At 34.9% G+C, this 15,949-nt stretch overlaps 2 protein-coding genes across 3 annotated transcripts in view; both read left to right on the top strand.

Moving 5' to 3' along the window:
• The window catches only part of LOC123552185 (arginine/serine-rich protein PNISR-like), a 151,134-nt gene that overhangs the window by 71,801 nt on the left and 63,384 nt on the right, over positions 1-15,949 (top strand). The window lies entirely within an intron of this gene.
• The window catches only part of LOC123552187 (microtubule-associated tyrosine carboxypeptidase-like), a 30,100-nt gene continuing 19,659 nt past the window's right edge, over positions 5,509-15,949 (top strand). For both annotated transcript variants that reach the window (XM_045341646.2, XM_045341643.2), the window contains exon 1: positions 5,509-5,653. The gene's annotated coding sequence lies outside the window, so the exon portion shown is untranslated. The remainder of the gene's footprint in view (positions 5,654-15,949) is intronic.

The raw sequence follows: 15,949 nt of genomic DNA, 5'->3' as shown, positions 1-15,949 counted from the left end.
AACGAAGAACATGCCATGTGCTTCCCGTTTAAAATTAACCTATATTTGATAAGTTATGACGAGTTAAAAGTGTGATTTTGTTGAAAAAGTTTATCGCGATATATTTAATTCACTTTTCGACTTGGGTCTATTATATTTACGTCAACCTTTATAATAATGTTTGCCCTGAATATTGTCCAATTTTTAAGCGACAAAACGCAATATTCATCAAGTTATAGACATTCAAACATGACATGGTCGAAAAAAAGTGTGGCGGCATTGCACAGCTCAAAATTATTTGTGTGGCGAGCAAGAGCAGTTCTGAGTCTTTTTTTTTTTATTTAACTTTAATAAATGGTCTAAATAGTGATATCAAGCCTGTTACTCGTTGTAATCTGGCAAAAAACAAGTGGTACTAGCACAGCAATGTTCAGAAAATATAGCGGGGATGACATGATGCAATTCGTATGCATATAGTGATGTAAAATACGCGTATAATGATTATACACATCACCAGTCCATAGTTGGCACTATTAAACCAGCACATGTATTTTGTAAAAAGAACATATGTTTGGATTTTAATCGGGCTTTTCTGTCAGTCAGTGTTGGATCAGGCTCGAACCACCAACAATCTATATCTCCCATTGTTCTGCCTTTACCCCTTGCAATTTTCTTTCCGTCTGTGCCAGTTTTGATAGGGTTTTCCCCTACATTGTTTGCAAACATCTTCATAGTGTCTACAAAAACACCTAGTAGTATTGGTTCCAATGCGTCCTGAACTATGATTGGTTTAGAAGGCACTGCAAAGTTTATACTTGAGTTTTGTGTAGAACAATCACGAAGAACTTGCTGTCAACTTACAACTTGACCTGTATTTCGGGGACCAGCCATGAAACGCAACAATTTCCCACGGAACAGTTTGTAACCAACTTTCCAATTTTTTTTTTAAAAAATTCGTGCAAATATCTCATCCGGGATGAAGAGGACTTCGAAGACCATTCTACAAAATCGAGGAACAACAAATAACATATGTTTTCCATTGGGAACTGTTTACTAGCGACTAGTGATAGTCATTTTTTTTTATATAATTCTAACTGACCATTTCATGTAATGTTTTTATTACCTCAGGTATATTGTCATAAATATCAGTTAAATTTACTTCAGGTGGGTCTGTTTCTTCTGAAAAACAGGGAGAGGATTCTAATTTAAATGTTAAAGTGTTTCCTAATTCCTTGTTTTCGTTAACGTTTAGTGAAAGATTGTCTTCTGCTACTTCAGATAAAAAAGACTTTTCAGTGTTGTTTTCTTCAAGAAGAGATATGTGTAACTGATTGTTTTCATCAACGGATAATATATGTGACACAGGTTTAATACATTCAAATATTTTTGTTCGATATCTAGTTTTTCCTGTAAGACAGTCAAGCTCAAGTTGTTTGTACTTGAACGTGTCAAACCTATTGCTATTACAGAGGTGCTGAATTAAGTGCCTATAAACGTCAGCTGTTGTATTGCAGTAGTAGCACAGGTACATATGCATTGTGATCCTGAAAGAAATATCACAAATGATATAATAAAATAAGTGGAACGTTCCTAAATGGGAAGGCATCACATCAAACTACCGTACCACTGTAAACATAATTTAAAAATGTATGAAGAAGTGTTGATGATATATTACATTGTTAGACGGTTGTATGACTTATATATGCTTTGATTTACATCTGTTTGTTAATCAAAATTAGTGTAAATTGCTGTTGTCTGATTACAAACGTTATTTTTCAAGACTTACGAGCTGGATATCACTATTTAGACCATTTATTAAAGTAAACTAAAAAGATACAGAACTGCTCTTGCTCGCCACACAAATAACCTTAAGCTGTGCAATGCCGCCACACTTTTTTCGACCATGTCATGTTTGAATGTCTATAACTCGTTGAATATTGCGTTTTGTCGCTTAAAAATTGGACACTATTCAGGGCAAACATTATTATAAAGGTTGACGTTAATACCATAGACCGAAGTTGAAAAGTGAATTAAATATACCGTGATAAACTTTCGCTTTCACGTTTTTTTTCAACAAAATCACACTTTTAACTCGTCATAACTTACTAAATGTAGGTTAGTTTTAAACGGGAAGCACATGACATGTTCTTCGTTTATGCTACTTTTTACAGAAATAAAAATCTTTAACATATTTTGCACCAACAGATTCTCGGATAGAGAATACTTACACCTATGCAGATACGGGCAAAAATATCGGTGAACTGTTTTGTCCGCCACGAACTGTTTTGCTCGGAACCGGTTAACGGGTGTGTTTATTCTGTTTGTTAGCCATTCTTAAGCTTTTCTGGCGCAGAGGAGGGGATGGAGGAGTCAGGGGGAAGGAGGAAGTGAAGAAAATGGAGGAGGAGGAAGAGGAGGTGGAGGAGGATGAGGGGGAGAACGAGGAGGTGGAGAAGGAGAAGGAGAAGGAAGAGGAGGAGGAGTAGAGGAGGAGGAGGTGGAGGAGGAGGAAGACGGAAAGAAGGGAGTAAAAAGAGGAGATGTTTTTGGTATATACAGTAGCTCGTAACGCCTTCTGCCATAGTCAAATTGACTTTTGACTTATATGCGTGTGATCCCTGAGTGACCAATCAGAATGCGTCATATCTCTAACCAATCAGAGCAATGCTATTAGCTATACTGACTAATCAGAACATTGCTTCGAAATAGCCAACGTATTTGCGATTATTGTCACTCTAACACGCTAATTTAAATGCATATGGTCATGCTTGCTCAGCTGGTTATTACATCTTCTGTTGTGTAAATGTATATATGTTCATTTATAAACTTTTTAGCATGGCTTACGTTAGACGAAAATTTCAAAGAAGCAGCATAGTTTATGCATACACAAATATAGTACCGATATGTATTGTGACCTTGTAGGAATGGTCTGTTCAATGGCGTTTAAAGAACAAAACCGCATGATTGCAATACTCCATTCTGTTGTAATCTGTAGAAAAATATCAACATTCAGTCAGATAAGCGCCATGTTGTATTTAGGTATGCATCGTGAAATGCCGAAATTTTTGATGGAAGTTATAGGTACTACTTATTATGTCCAAATGATAAAACACAGGTCCAGACTATCTTCTTTATTTTTCTTCAGTGGAAAACCACGCATCAACAGTTTTCACACGGATATCTGTAGTATATAACAATTAGTAAAAAGAATTAAATACTAAAAATTCTTATGTTCTAGTGGAAAACCATAATGTTTCTACTTGGAAATCCAAATCTATTCTCCTAGAAACCTGCTGTCTTGAAAATATATTCGCTCTCAACAAATAATAACTGACCAATTAAAATGACCGTTATTGTGACTGTAATTAACAGTATAAACCAATCAAATTCAAGAAAGTGTACATGGTAATAAAATTACATGTATTTAAAATATTAATAAGTTTTAACAGCAGTCAACACCTTATCAGTCAGGAAGTCTTAACATTTAAACTATCCAGACGACCGCAATGACCTTATCATAAATACATTTAGAAACATTTTAGCATATTCCGGACTATCAAAGATTAAAGTGCATAAATGTGTCAAAGCTGAGACAACAATAAAGTTTTGAAATCTGTCATGAAAACATAAGAATGTACATTATTTGAAATTTTAGCAACATAAAACTTATTGAATAATTTATCCTTATTGTAGTTTCTATATTTAAAAAAAAATACATTTTTTTTGCTTACTGATTTTTAACGATTTTTCTGATTTTTCACTGCACAACAATACTCCCGAGATCATATCTTATAATAAGACTTGATCAAGTTGAATCCCATAACTTTAGAATGTCAAGGTCTTAAGTCTACGCAATGCGCTAAAAAAACAAAGACAAATATCAAACAGGGAATGCCACGTACCAAAAACGCAGCCTCCCCAAAACGAAACCCACAGCACGCAGACGCGCACACCACAAACACACACACACACACACCTACACATACACGCGCACACACACAAAGCCAACACACCAGGACAAAACGAACAAACAAAGGAACACCCAAAACGAAACCCACAGCACGCAGACGCGCACACCACAAACACACACATACATATACACGCGCACCACACAAAGACAACACACCAGGACAGAATGAACAAACAAAGGAACTTCTTTCGCAAGAACATGAACCAACTGGCAGCGACAGTATAAGCTGGAATATAAACTAACGGGCGCATAACTTTACGAAAACTATGCTATAGTGTTATTATTCGTGATATTAAAAACAAATGGGAGAAAATAGTTTAAACAAAATCAAATGAAATAATAGTGCCTCAGCTCGGTTATGCTTTAAAAGATGGTGCTTCAAAACATATCCTTTTTTTCTCTCATAATCTTGGCAGAAAAACAGGGAGGCACCGGCTCAGTGTCTCAGGGCCTGTGGTAAGGTGTGTTTTTCAAGAAAAGTCAAATTGTACCTGTACAGCGTTCGCGGTAAAAATATTTATTCATAGATCTAGATTTAACGAACCAAATAGCATCATATCTCTACCAATAAATTCAAATTTTATCCCAACGTTATTTTGTAAGAATGTAATTTTGTAAGTGGCGAAATTAAAAACATATGAAATTTTATCGTAGATCATAAAACAAAGGGGTATATACGGGTAGGATAGTGAAAAGTTAAGAGGTGAAAGGGGGTTAGTCCCCGGCCTTTTAACAGTAAGAATTGTCAGTGGTGACATCTGAGAAATGTGTAATCATTGTCAGTAGCATAAGGGGAATATAAGGGAAGTTGGAGCTGGAAGGGCATTAGTCCCCACTCTTCGCAGTAAGGATGTTTTGTAAGAATATAATTTTGTTAGTGATGAAATGTAAAAATGATGGGTATTCATGCATACTTAAAAAGATCTTACAACTCGTGCACATACTGAAAGAGATTGTAAGTAATTCTTACAATACGTATGTTCCTGGCAAACTGGACAGAAAATGGGTCATATATGTCTAATCTTACTGTACGAAACTGGAAATAACATAGTAAATGTATGTTATAGACATCTCGTACTATCTAGACTGAATCTAAATTGTTTCATCCCATGCGATCAAACTCAGATAGTCTGCCGTATACCATCAAGGCCACAGACAGTCTACAAGGCTTTCTGCCTGCTGGGTTTGCGTTTGGGGAGGCTGCGTTTTTAGAACGGCACTTTCCCTGTTGAATATTCATCCTTGTTTTTTTTTACTGCTAGCCTAATTTCATATATGTATTAGCAACAGTAAATCATATTTTTAAACACCTTACCTTTTAATAATGTCTTGTAATAAAGTATTTTAATATTGTCCCCGATCTCTCAACCTTCATCAGGAACTTAGTTTGAGAGAGCTTTTTACCGACACTGTAGTTCTAAGTAGAAGTAGAAATAGAACTTGATGTTATATGGATGCTATAACTTTCAATAACCAGATCGTTTGTTATTTTATTTCCTTTACGGTTTCTTAATCATGAAGGTTTCATAGCGTTTATGCTTGTATGGGCCAATTGGAACGGAAACCTGACAGAATTTAGTCGTTCCACCTTGGCTACGGCGCTATTTACAAATGGCGGAACAGAACTGATTTTGCTCGTATTTCACTTTTTGACGGAATCAGAGCAATCTTGTGATTTAACTGCAAGATCCCACCCTCAGCAAGGTATTTAATTACAAAATAAACTTTATTACTTTATATGGACGCATTGGTCGAGAGGGCTAAGACGCTTTTCTATGGGGGTGAAGGCCCCGGGTTCGATTCCTGGTAGTCTAAATAATGAAACATCGGGTAGACCGATTTTACATTCTAATGTGTCACGTTGTCTACCTAGACCAGTCAAAAAATATAACGATATTCAACTCTTGATTACAATTATTTGGACTAGGCTACTCCCGTCGGAATAATAGGACGTTTCGGGACAGCGTAGTCGGTTCAAAAGCTCATAGCTTGTTTGCTATCTTGCCGACTTTAAATAAATCTTATTTTATCTTTTAACTTTTGACTGTTCCCTCGAGGGATGACAACAGTATAAAACATATGAATTAAACTATAAAATATCAGATCATAAAATAAGTCATTCCTATAAGCCAAATGAGTAAGTCTAATTGTGATGTGTCCTTGGGCAAGGCATTTTATCATGATTGCCACAGTGGAGGCTGAGCTGTAAATGGGTACAGTACTAAGTAGCAAATTGCTGGAGGTGGACTATAAGTAAGGTATAATTGGTTTTAACTGTTCTTTAAATAGCTAGGGTTGCTAGAAAGCTCTACACTACAGAGTGTTTGTTCATTAATTTTGTTTCACAAACTTGGACAAAGCAACAGTACCCTTACAGAAGCAAGCCTCTGTGGCGTACATGCTGCGTATTTGCTGTGTATATGCTGTGAACACAGTAGTACGCCAGAGGAGTACATTTTACATACACCGCATGCCGCGTACATGCCGCGTACTATTTCGACGAGTACACAGCATGTACGCAGGAGGTCACTAGTACACTTCAAGTACGCAGCACAGACTCTGAAAATTTAAGGAGTACACTGCATTTATGCAGGAGGGACTTGTACAAGAAAATAGTACACTGCATGTACACCGCAGATACTTTGAAATTTGTGCAGTACACTTCATATACGCGGGAAAGACTTGTACAATTTCTTTTGGCATTTATACTTAGTTTTTTTTTTATAAGTTAAAGTCTGAAGTAAACTTCATATACGTGGGAGGGACGTGTTCATTTTCTTTTGGTGTTTATACTTTGATTTTTTTTAGGTAAAAGTCTGAAGTACACTTCATGCAGGAAGGATTTGTACATTTTTTTTTTTGGAAGCAAGAACTTGATTTCCGAGTAACTTTTATCTTAATAGCATAGAATAGTTCAGATTACCGGTATTCTGAACAATGAAAATTTGCCAAATTATTTGCAATGTTCATTTGTGAAGCTTACATCTTAGTGATATCTGAGCTGCACCTTGCATGCAGTGTAAAAATATATTCTTTTTCATTTTGAATTAATCCTGGAGCTTTCTAACTTGGATAATTGAAAAGCCCTATTTGAACTTCGTTGCATTACATTTTGTAATACATGAAATAATTACCAAGATAATGCCTCAACAGCGCCCGAATGAGAAGAATTAATAGCTCTCACTGTTATTTGAATACTCTTAAGCAAAACACCATTCTATCATGTTTTATAAAGGCTTTAATCTCATTAAGGCTTCACCAAATTAAAAAGTTGTTCATTGGATTTGCCGCTCGTAATATTTACAGAACGTTTTTGGCTAATTGCGCTCGCTCCATTGGAAAAAAATCAATCCAAAAGTTTTTGGTGCGCTACTTTTTACGGACGTAAAATTAAAATGCTTATATAATTCCAGTCCTAGATTGTTCTCAGATGGATTTTAATCAAAATAAATACATACTACACACACATCGTCTGTAATAAATCATAACACTTATATTTAGTTGCATTAAAGTTGTTTCCCCTTGATGCAGTTACAACATTTTCTTCAAATGTTTACCAAATTACATGCTACAAAAATTGATTTATTTCATTGAAAAGTGGATGAAGAAAAGCATACTAATTTATTTGATAACATCAATCTACATTATTTTGGTAAGGGTAAATACTTATTGATGCATGTCACTTATCTTTTTTCTGTTTTTTTTTCTGTCCAAATGATCAGCATTTGCATACGAAAGTTGGTGGGGTAAGGAATTTACATTATCACAACAGTTTCGCCACAATAGTACACAGCATGTATGCAGCAGGAGTACACAGCATGTACGCCGCAGGACTCTGGCCAGGAGTACACAGCATGTACGCCGCAGGAGTACACAGCATGTACGCCGCAGGGGTAGTACACCGCAGGCTCATTTGCATGTGAAAAGTGTATGTGCCGCGTACATGCTGCGTACTATTTCCCGCATACTAAATTCCTCCAGCGTACATCCTGTGTACTATGTAGTCCACAGCATGTACGCAGCAAGTAGTACGCGGCAGAGCTCATTTGCATGTCAAAAGTGTACTACAAACGTACTATCGGTGTATGTGCGGTGTATATCCTGTGTACTATTTAAAGCCCTTGATTTCAGTACACATCATGTACGCATCATATACGCTGTATGTACACAGCAAGAGTACGCAGCAGGCCTTTTTCTTCTGTAAGGGTAAATAAAAGTTACCTTTACACTTTTATCTCGCATTGTTTAATGAGATTATGAAAAACTTAGTCTCACTTTGAAAGGAAGTTATTAAGTTGATGAAATTTTTGCATTTTAGCTAACCCACTGACAAGTTTACTTCAGACCTATGTCGAAAATAGAGTTGTAGCCGTCCTACGGGTGAAGAAGTGCAGAAAATATTGAGTTCAACATTTTTATTTATGATGGAGTTATTGCCCTTGCAATTTTTTTAAAGGGTGTACGTATTATAAATTTGATCTGATACAAACCCTTAAAATCAATGCTGCCCAAAGCATTTTTATCAGGAATATGATATTTTAACAAGCTTAGTACGGTATATCACTTGACTGTACAAGTGTTGTGCTGGTGCCTTAGTAATCTGTGTGGCCCAATTTTTATGTTTAGAAACAATTTAGCACAACTGACATTGAAACCATGAAAATCTTAGAATCTACATATATATGACAATAGACAGCTCTTCAGTTTTAACAATAACTAAATTCCTTAATCTCAGCATCATCATTTATAGTAATGGCAAACAGTCAATACTGATGCATTAAGGCCATGCGTGTATGGCAAGCCAATTATCCAATAATTAAGTGAACCCTAGTTCACGGTCAAAAACTAGGATTAACGATCGATAAACTAGGTTTTTCGAACGTTAAACTAGGTTTTTCGAATACCAGGCCTTTTTTATGCTGATTTTAGGGCCGAAATTCGGCCCCATTCCCCAGTCTAAAAAGTATACTTTTTTCCCCACCTTGGCCAAAAATTCCCCATGCAAAAAAAAATGAAATTAGTTTTGATTTTCAGTCCTGATTTTAACGACTTTTCAGCAAATATATTCCTCCAAACAATGATTTCACGACGTAAATTTCCCCTCCAAAAGGGACCTGGTACCCTTCCCCAAATTTACGAAAAAAAGGCTGAATACTAACCTATATTTTCAAGTGAAAACATAGGATAATGCCGTGAACCATAGTTCACGCTCGTAAATGTAGGTTCACGATTGTAAACCCCAGTTCACGGTCGTAAACATAGGTTCACGTTCATGAACTATGGTTTACGAGCGAGAACCGGGGTTTACGAGCGTAAACATAGGATAACGATCGTAAACATAGGATAACGACCGAAACTCATAGTTCAATCGAGAAACCTAGTTTATCAAACGTAAACCATGGCGTGAACATGGGTTTATGGCCATGAACCTATGTTTACGACCGTGAACCATAGTATACAGACCTGAACCTATATTTTCGAGCGTGAACCTATGTTTACAAACATGAACTTGGGTTTACGAGCGTGAACTTAGGTTTACGTACGATAAACCAGGTTTTTAAAACGTCAAACAAGTTTTTTCAAATACTAACCTATTGTTTCGAGCGAAAACATAGGATAACATCGTAAACCATATTTCACACTCGTAAACGTAGGTTCACATTCGTAAACCAAGTTTACGGTCGAAACATAGGATAACGACGAAATTCATAGTTCAATCGAGAAACCTAGTTTATCGAACGTAAACCATGGTTTACGACTGATATACTAGGATTATGAAATCAACTATCAATTTGGGTCGTGAACCTATATTTACGAGCATGACCTAGGTTTACGGCCGTGACTAAGTTTACCTTCGTAAAACCGTTTATCGATTGTAACTATATGGCAAGCTGATGTCCAATAATTCGGAACCCTAGTTCACGGTCGAAAAACTAGATAAACGATCGTTTAAACTAGGTTTTTCGAACGTAAAACTAGTTTTCAAATACTAACCTATATTTTCGAGCGAAAACATGGATAACGCCGTGAAGCATATAGTTCACGCTCGTAAATAAGTTTCACGATTATAACCCCCGCTCACGATCGTAAACATAGGGTCACGTTCATTAACTATGGTTTACGAGCGTGAACCGGGGTTTACGAGCGTAAACATAGGATAACGATCGTAAACATAGGATAACGACCGAAACTCATAGTTCAATCAAGAAACCTAGTTTATCAAACGTAAGCCATGGTTTACCGTCGATATATTAGGATTATAGAATCAACAATGAATTTCGGGCGTGAACATGGGTTTACGGCCATGAACCTATGTTTACGGACGTGAACCATAGTTTACGGACCTTAACCTATCTTTTCGAGCGTGAACCTATGTTTACGAACGTGAACATGGGTTTACGAGCGTGAACTAAGGTTTACGTTTGAAAAACCTGGTTTATCGAACGTAAACCTAAGTTCACGCTCGTAACCAGGTTTTTCAAATACTAACCTATTTTTTCGAGCGAAAACATAGGATAACGTCGTAAACCATAGTTCACGCTCGTAAACATAGGTTCACGTTCGTAAACCCAAGTTTACGGTCGTAAACATAGGATAACGACCGAAATTCATAGTTCAATCGAGAAACATAGTTTATCGAACGTAAACCTGGGTTCATGAGCGTAAACTATGGTTTACGCCTGGTATCTGATGTTTTCATTCAAAAATATAGGTTAGTATTTGAAAAACCTAGTTTTACGTTCGAAAAACCTAGTTTATCGATCGTTAATCCTAGTTTTTCGACTGTGAACCAGGGTTCACGTAATTATTGGACAATTGGCTTGCCATATGCGTGGGAGGATAGAGAAAGTAAAAGACCGTCAGGTTTTCTGGGCGAAAATCCTTCTGAATAAGGGGAGAGAACTTCTAACTTTAAGAAATATACAAAATGCAAAATGTTACAAAATAAGCACTCTTGGTGATCAATGTACATGTTTTATTGTAAATTTGGATAGGCTGTATCAGCTGTTTGCTAATTATTTCTTTAATAGTCAAAAAACATGAATATTTTTGTATATATAGTTAAGGATTCAATGGATATTTGACATTTTGAAATTTGAACATTACCAAATCATGGAAAGAAAGAGTTGTTTTATATGAAAATTGCACAGACCACATTAAGGGGCCTCCCTTCTGGACAGTGTAGCACCTTTAAAATCTCACCATTTGCAAGGAAATGTTGCACATTTTCATTTTGATGCATTTGCAACAATGAGTGCTTAAATTTCGAATAACTTGTTTAAACATCATATTCAGGAATTTTGAAAATTGTTTATTTTTATTTCTTTACAAATGGAATTCTTTTTAAAGGGGGATAACTTCTTGAGAATATTTGATGTTCAGGACAGAATGGGACAATACATTTAAACATATATTGGACAGAGATTGTTGGTGAACATGTTCATAACACCTTTTTTTATGGAATATTTCTCGTGTCTGTGTTCCACGAAAGTCATTATGTTCATTTGTTAATGACAACTGAGAAATATTGCATATTACGGACAAATAGAAAAGTGACAGTCCTAAAATTGAAAAAAAAAAAAAAAAATTCGTTGATTTACTTATTTTGTTCACCAAATGCATTTTTGACAGATTGCCATTTGCAATCATATCTAAGGGAAACAACTGTTATAAGCAAACAGGGCACTCGTTTGGCCATTTTTGGGGCCGAATATGGGCCCCATTCCCCTCATAAAATAATGTTTTTTTCCCCTTTCTCAGAAGAAAATTCCCCTGATAATAGGTTGTTTGACACAACTAGATATAAACTCTCTTTCAAGTTATATTATAGGGCCTCTAAGGAAGGTTATTGCTTCAATATAGTTACATTAGTTAGAAATGATTGAAAACAATATTAATAAGTGTGAAAAGTAGTTACATATACATGGCTAGAACTTCCCCTTTTTGTCTTAAAATGACGAAAAATTCCCCTTCCTGAGGGTATGGGTACCTGTCCCCAAAAGTTGTCTAGTGCCCTTGCAAATGTACATTATGACCTTCATGAAACAGACATGATTAATCTATAAAGGAAAATTATAAACCATGAAACTAAGTTTTTACAATTGTTTGTAAACAAACAACATCTTTACAGACATTCCCCTTGCGCATAGTTATTCAATACATGTTTTCCCATTGGGTCCCGTACTGTCTCATATTTAGAATATTCTCAAAAAGCTTCCCCCTTTGACAAACAATTCCATTTGTAAAGAAATGAAAATAAACAAATGGTGAGAGTTTAAAGGCGCTGCACTTTGCAGAAGGGTGGGCCCTTAATGTGGTCCCTTTTCAGGAATTCAAGCATCAATCAGTTAATTGATAATCGGTTTCTAGAATAATATTCCTATTTAATATGCTGTTCAATTTTCATGTAAAATAACTCTTTCTTTTTATGATTTGGTGATGTTCAAATTTCAATAGTCGTCAACTATCCATCGAATCCTTAAATCAGTACTACCAGATTATGCATGTACCATATAAACATCCCCTCCCTAATTATACACAGATTGATGGTATATGGAATAAAAATTATATTTTGGCAAATTAAAGGAATTCCTTTTTGTAAAAAAAATCATCATTTTCGTTTTTATAATCTAAGGGTATTATTTAAAGATGCATCAGCTAGTTTCTACAGCATAATCTCTTTGTGCATGTCTAGTCTTGTCCTATTTTACTTATTAATGGTGCTTTTTATACACTCTTTTGTATAGAGTATATTGTTTATTTCTTTGTAATATTTTCCTAATTGGCATAGCCACAGGTGGAGATATAAGATCTGGTGTTCATGAGTAAACAGTTATTGCACAATGAGGAGAGGAATATATCCAAGTTTATTGACCTGAATGATATTGACCATGGTGATATTCACAGAAGCCGACAGTTCGATCTAAAACAAACAGATCTACAGATCTGCTTTATATCTTTTCAATGATTTTAACCAAATTTTACCCATGTTGTAGCTCTGAACCAACCTTGGAATTACGAGATATATTTTACTCTAAAGTTTTAATAATGTACATAAAAACATGCAGTAAAATTTGAAATGTGGGTGCTGTGAAAATGTCCAGTGGTAAAAACTATATAGACATATGAGTTTTGCAAGATATCCTAAGAAATAACCAACAATATTGTGCCATTGCAATGCCAGCCTGTTGAAAAATGGGGGAAAACAACATTCTTCCCTTTTTACCAGCATCTAACACTTATTTTCCACTCATGTTGCCATTTTCTAATTTCATATATACATTCTATCACAGATGTAACATATATTTGGTATGAAGTGTACGCCATTCTATTGATGTATGTATTGTCATCTTGCTTTATACATTTTATATATTTATACTGTACATCTTCTGTAAATTCTGTTATATTGATGCATGTGCATATGCTAGAAATGGCTTAAAATATAAAACAGTTAATATTATATATCTATGCCAAACTACCGGTATGTGGAAATAACATTTTTAAAACATTTCACCTAAACTGTTGATGAGTATAGCTTTAATGGTCAAAGGTACAGAATGCTACAGTAAATATTTAATGAAAGAAGAATTTATGTTATGTTTTTGTTTCATTGTTTTTTTTATTCACCTAATACTTCTTTGTTATTATACATAGATGAAAGAGTAATCATACTTAAGATCTTTTTTATTGGATTTTTCCTTCATGGATTGAACCCATTGATTTTCAGTAAGAGTTCTAGTTTAATAAATGTCCTAAATTTAAAAATACATACCAACCACAACATGTAGTGGTTATATTTCATTCATTTATAACAGTCTAATTGGCATTAGTCCAGTACTTAATGTGGCTTACTTATATAATCATTTGGACTCAGTTAAGGTCATTGGAGCAAGCTACAAAAAATGTGGGTTTTTTTCTGAAGTCATTGCTATGAAAGTGGTATGTCTCAGTGTGACACTGCATCACAATTCCAAGTTTTTTAATATGATGCAGTGACTATGCATTTTATAACTGTTTAAGATGGCAGAAGTAAAAATGTGTCCAATTGCCCTTGAAAAGTGAAAAATCAACAGAGCAAGTCAAACTTGGTCTCTTCATAGCCAACTTCAAATTTCAGGCAAAAGTCAGCAGAGCATATCAAAATACAAACTAAGTTGCTTAGATAGGTAAATTCAAATGTCAGGTTTATAAAGATTTCTCTTAGCATTGAATCTTATACCAAGTCTCTTAATGAAATGAAACTTCTATAGTGTTGGATGCCAGTGACAGTATATGTAAAATGTATAAACATGTAACTTCAAACAAACTCTGAAGTAGTTTGTATTCTACGTTGAAGTCAAGTGTGGGCAAGTTAACATTTAGTCTGACATGCCTTGCAGGCAGTTTGGTCAGAAAAGTTAGGTTAAGCACTGAGTTGATAGGTAGGAGTATAATGTATAGTAAAACTAAAGTTATAACTTGCATTAAAATTTTACTATTTGACTAACACAGTAGGTATCTCTACATATTTCACAGACTACACAAAGATTAATGTACTAGTATTTTTAATTAGTAAATACTTCTTAAGAATTCAGTGAGTCACTTAATTTTGGCTTTTTTGTAAAAGCAAACGAAACTACTCAGTAAAATTTTAAATAAATCTAAGACATGCTCTTTTAACACTGAAATTAACATTTTTGTCTGTAACACTTATTTAAGCAGACTTTTAAGATAAGAGCTGTGACATTAATATTCTGTTTGAACTGGTGTTCCAATTGTTTTTTACTTAAAATTTAAGGTTAATTTTGATGCATTTTCTCTATATCTCTATTATTACAGAAAGGATTTGATTCAGACTTGAAGCAATTGTTCCACATAAACTCGCACATCATATGACACAAGGGCCGTAACTTTCACACCAATATTTCATGAATTATCCCCCTTTTTTACTTGAAATTTCAGATTAAAGTTTTGGTACACTTTCACACTAAGTTATTTCTAAATGGATATGATTCAAACTTAAAACAGTCGTTTCACATCATCACCCAAATCATTTGACACAAGGGCCATAACTCTTGCACCAATATTTTATGAATTAACCCCCTTTTTATTTAAAATTGGAGGTTAAAGTATTTATGCACTTTTACTCTATCTCTGTTATTTTGAAAATTTATAGATTTGATTCAAACTTAAAGTAGTTGTTCCGCATCATCATGAGGGCCACAACTCTGGCACCAATATTTCATGAATTATGCCCCCTTTTTACTTAATATGTCAGTTCAATTTTGATGCTTTTTCACCATATATCTGTTGTTAGTAAATGGATTTGATTCAAACTTAAAATAGTTGTTCTACATCACCACCAACTCCATATGACACAAGCTCCATTATGCTGGCACCAGTATGTTACGAGTAAGCCCTGTTTTTACTTAGAATTTCAGGTTCAAGTTATTATGAACTTTTGCTCTATCTCAGTTATTACTAACTAGACTTGGTTCAAACTTAAAATAGTTATTCCACACTATAAGTCACATGATATGACACATGATGCAGTACTCTTGAATTATGTCCCTTTTATACTTATTTAATGTTTTGATACACTTTATCTCTATCTCTGTTATTACAGTTACTTAATACTCTTGACACAGACAGAAGCTACTGTCCAATATCTTCATCCACATTGAAGTCATTTAACACTCCAGTGACAGCTCCAGCTTCCTCTGACGTGCCCAGTTTCACTATCCAGCATTAAAATAGTCGAGCCTGCTGTCTCCTTTGACAGCTCTTGTTGAAAGTAGGATTTAACAAGAAATAGACATGTATATTCTATATTCATAACTAAAATGTTCCTGCCACATTATAAGCAAAGGCATGAGTTACCTGACATTGTCTTACATTCTTTGCCCTGATTGTTGATCTTTCATATGGATGTCTTAATTCTAAGGTAATGCTGTTGTTAATATTAAAGAAATAGTAATAAAGTTTTTTTAAAGGACTTTTCAAGGCAGAAAAATAAAAAAT

The sequence above is a fragment of the Mercenaria mercenaria genome, chromosome 4, assembly GCF_021730395.1.
Source record: "Mercenaria mercenaria strain notata chromosome 4, MADL_Memer_1, whole genome shotgun sequence".
Classification (NCBI taxonomy): Eukaryota; Metazoa; Mollusca; class Bivalvia; order Venerida; family Veneridae; genus Mercenaria; species Mercenaria mercenaria.
The sequence above is the reverse complement of the archived record's forward strand: the minus strand, read 5'-3'. Positions and strand labels throughout refer to the sequence as shown.